The sequence below is a fragment of the Triticum urartu genome, unplaced genomic scaffold (genome assembly GCF_003073215.2).
Source record: "Triticum urartu cultivar G1812 unplaced genomic scaffold, Tu2.1 TuUngrouped_contig_5412, whole genome shotgun sequence".
Lineage (NCBI taxonomy): Eukaryota > Viridiplantae > Streptophyta > Magnoliopsida > Poales > Poaceae > Triticum > Triticum urartu.
Genome location: NW_024116086.1, coordinates 7,498 through 11,772, shown reverse-complemented (window position 1 = coordinate 11,772; position 4,275 = coordinate 7,498). Strand labels below are relative to the sequence as shown.

Genomic DNA, 4,275 nt, shown 5'->3' with positions numbered 1-4,275 from the left:
TCGGAGTCGAGAGGGGCAAAGGCGGCAGAGCACCTGTGCTTCGGGCGCTCCGCGCGAGGTCGGTGTCGATCGAGGCGTTGTTCCGGCTCGAACTAAGACAAAGCAAGATGTCAAGGAGATGCGCGAGGAGTAGGGGAGTCAGAAAATTACCAAGAATAAGACGAACTATTTCTCAAGTTCAACTAAATTCCATAAAAATTCATAAAAGTCAAACAGTGCTACTGTTGCTTTTAAAATCAATAAAAATCATTTTTAAAATAGCAAAATGATTTCAAACTTATTTTCTTCTAATTTTCCATTGAAGGGAATCATTTTACCCTTATTTATATTTATTTATTTTTAGGAGAAAAATAATTTGAATTAAAACTAAATAATTTCCAAGAGGATTTGAAACTTGGAAATTCAAATAACTTCAAAGTGACTTCAAAGTATTCCTTTGAAACTTACAACTCTCTTTCTTAGAATTTGAAGAAGTCATTTCATCTTCCCCCATGAACTCATTGAGTTGCTTAAAGTTTCTAAATTTGAAATTTTTCAAATGGAATTCAAATTATTTTCAACCCCCTTTTTTATTTCTTCAAATGGAAGAAGTCATATTATCTTCACTCTAGGGTCTTGTGATGAGATGACTTTGAATTCATGGAGATCAAGAAAAATGCAAGATGAAAGTTTTGGGAAAGTCCTTTTATTTCCTCTCATTCAACTTTCAAAAGAAAATCAATTTCCACTCAATTTCACAACATCATTCACACAACAATCAAACAAACAGTCATAATTAATTATTTAATATAACATTCCAAAATTTAGAATTTTGGGATGTTACACAAAGGGAGAGAGGGGCACGCAGCCAGAACAACTCCTTCCAGCAGTTCGATCAGTCTGGTAGATGTAAATGTCGTTGTTGTGGTTCCCGGGCTATTTCAGCTACCCTGAACCAGGAGTGCCGCCACCATGGGGATTCCCTCCACACTTCCAGCAAGGGCCCTTCCTCCCAACAAATAAATCAGTGGATGGCCAAAGGTAACTTCCAGCAGATCCCGCTTCAATATAGCAATTCTAGGCAGCCTCCTCTTCTTGTTGCACCTTTACAAGTTCAGCAACAGCACCTTCAAGTTGAGCAGAGTGGGGCTCTCCAGTGTCTCACATGCAAACTCAACCTGTGCAGCAAGCAAATACTCAGGGTCAGCAGCAGACAACAAACTAAACTACAAAGCAGAAAGCTCTTTAAAGCAAAATAAATAAATCCCATTATTGGTTCTGAAGCAGTAGAGGAATTGACAGTACAAAGGATGTAAAATTTCAGGGAAATTGTCCAGACACACAAACATGGTAAATGTCTTCCAGACTGTAACCAAGCGCCTCCTAATTTGGCAAACAAATTAATGAACTCCGGGATAGTACAAATAAATCTTGAAAAGAACCAAAGCTATATAAGCAACTACAGAGCATTCTTCGGGTATTGGTAACTCGGCCCCTATGCCTAGAATCCAAGATTAGCTGCACATGTATAGGGTCGACATCAAGAATCCAATCAACCATACATGAATACATCTGTTAATTATATATATTTTATCACTAAAGTATGAAGGCATGCATCTAGCAAATTTGGTCAGACCACATAAGAAATGTAAAAACACAACATCTCTCAGTTTGTACAGATCGATGTTATATTTAGGTGGGTTGCCATGTTTCTAACAGAATTTAGATTCAACCAAAGGAGGTGCATGATAACTACATTTAATCAAATTATCAAATTCAGTTGTACTTTCTCAAATATGAAGTGGCACGTGATGACTTGCAGACTTTGCACATTTGGAGTCATATGTCTCTTCCCTTGTGTACACAGCTCGTCACAAGTAGTAGCGTTGTCAACTGCTTTCCAGGCCCCCAGGAACAGCAGGTTCTCCTCCATGAGCGCATAACCTGCTTGCGTGAGTCTCAAAACCACAAATCAACCAGAATTGAAGAGGTGGTTAGTCTGACTCTGAATGAAAATATCAATTTCCCAGTGTTGGCTTAATTATATGAGTGTGGGGTGCAGCAGTAGCCGACACATAGAGGGACGATCGCGTGGCAGCTGAGACTGGATGCGTCTGTCCCCACCGGGCTGGCCACGCCACCGTCGAGCCCCGGAGGAGACTTGGTCGACCTTCCTAAACCGGAGCTCCGATTGGCCGCACCCGCCACTGTCGAGCCCCGAAGGACACCCGGTCGACCTGCCTAAATCGGAGCTCGGATGGGCCACACCCGTGGCAATTAGCCATGGCTGCCGGCACCGCTCGCTGGACCCCAAGGTAGGAGATGTGCAATGGAAAATCGGGCGAGACGTGGCCGCGTGCGGGCGGCGCATGTGGTTAGCGGCCCGGCGAGGGGAGCTTGGGGCATTTCCATTTGGGGACGATGGGAGAGGGGGGTGAAGAGGGCAAGCCTGAGTAGGAGACGTGCTTGGGGCAGAGCGGCACCCGGCGGCGGCGACCAGGCGGTCTGAAATTGGAGATCATGTGTGTGGATAGGCGAGGGCATGTGATGAACAGGGAAGAAATCGAAGCGGTAGGCTGACTTACAGATAGTAATGATGCGGACTGTGGGTTGATTCTTAAAAAGTATAGGGACCTTTGTGTAAAAAGGATGCGACGGTGAACCCATACTTTATTATTTGTATATATATATATATATATATATATATATATATATATATATATATATATATATATATATATATATATATATATATATATATATATATATATATATATATATATATATATATATATATATATATGTATATATATATAGTATATACTAGCACATATGCCCGTGCGTTGCAACGAGAGAAACAAAATTAATATATTTCTTTTTTTCAATTTTGTTGTTGTTATACATAAGCATAATGTCCCATAGTGAATTCACTACGAAGAACACGCTAGTTGTCCCGTCAAACAAAATACACAATACCGTAGAATCCAGCATGATAATAAAGTCTAAAAGAAATGTATACCAATCATTAATCACGGAAAGAGCATTAGCGTCTCATACTCTGTTAAAAAAAAGAGCCTTAGGGTTAATGGTATGTCTGACTGTTACAGTCCAGCAGCACTAAAGATGACTTGTTTAAATTAAAGCCATCTCAAATTCCCCAAATCCTTGCCCACAAATCTTTCTGCATTTATCAAAGCTCCACACAAAAAATCTCAACATTTTTGGGCACTTTCTAGAACCTAGTCCTAGTTACCCATTTGAATTAAATTCAAATATGTTTGAATTTAAACCTTGCAGTCATGTCCACTTCACTTTTATCGATCTAAACCTGTTGTATCCAAATTCATTTGATTTATCCAGCCTACCTACACATTTTACTTAGAGATTTGGGAAGTGACTAAAGATATTCCACAAGATAAAAGCCAGGCCCACATGATTTTTCTTCTAGCTTCTTTCAGGATTTAGGCCAAACATCTCTGTGGCTGACTGCAGGAGAGGTGGGGAATGGACTGTGCACGCACAGCATATTACATCTGATCAGGCCAACAGCGAACTCAAGGTTCTAGCTCAATTCCTCAGTTCTGTCTATCTCAAGGTTGGATCCTTGGATAAACGAGCTCTTAGAATGAACCACTCAGTGGAATTTTCAGTCAGGAAATCCCATCAGCTTATGAATTTTGGAGGATGTACTGAGCTCATTTATCGGTGTATTTGGGACTGCTCGTCACCAAAAAAAGGAAAAAAAATTGCCTGGATGCTCATCAGAAATCATATCAAAGTCAGAGAGCTCCTTAAAAAGCAAGGACTCGATGACAATGATACCTGCCCCTTTGGATGCAACGACCAAGAAACGTCTGCACATTTAACTCTGAAGTGCATCAGGATGAACCATATATGGGGCCTTATGGGCATAAGGCTAGATGATGTGAAAGAATCGGCTGGCATTTTTAACACGGGTGACAAGCTTCTCTGTGAGACAAAAACAGCGAACCATATACTCTCTGGTCCATTTGGCTTGCAAGGAATCGAAAGGTCTCTGATGACACTAATATACCTCCAGTCATGAAACAATGTGTGAATTTGGTCAAAATATGGGCGCACAGGGCAGGAAAAGATGAAAGCCTCTCTATTAATTTGGCAAAACTGAACTCCCCCTCTCTCCCTAATGCATCAATCACTCCGGATGCACTCGCTGTGCTCTGGTTTGTAAAACTCTCATTCACAAGCGTTAAGCGTGTGCGCTTCTAGATGTAATAATCTAAAGGTAGGGGCCCTGATTTGCTCAACAAAACAAAA

At 40.9% G+C, this 4,275-nt stretch overlaps 1 long non-coding RNA gene across 1 annotated transcript; it reads right to left on the bottom strand.

Annotated features, from left to right (window-relative positions):
* Nucleotides 1-669: 669 nt before the first annotated feature.
* LOC125529187 lies at nt 670-2,607 on the bottom strand. The gene is made up of 2 exons (XR_007292578.1): nt 1,766-2,607; nt 670-1,157 (listed from the first exon to the last, which is right to left on the bottom strand). It is a non-coding gene; the product is annotated as an uncharacterized LOC125529187 (long non-coding RNA).
* Between the last annotated feature and the right edge of the window lie 1,668 nt (nt 2,608-4,275).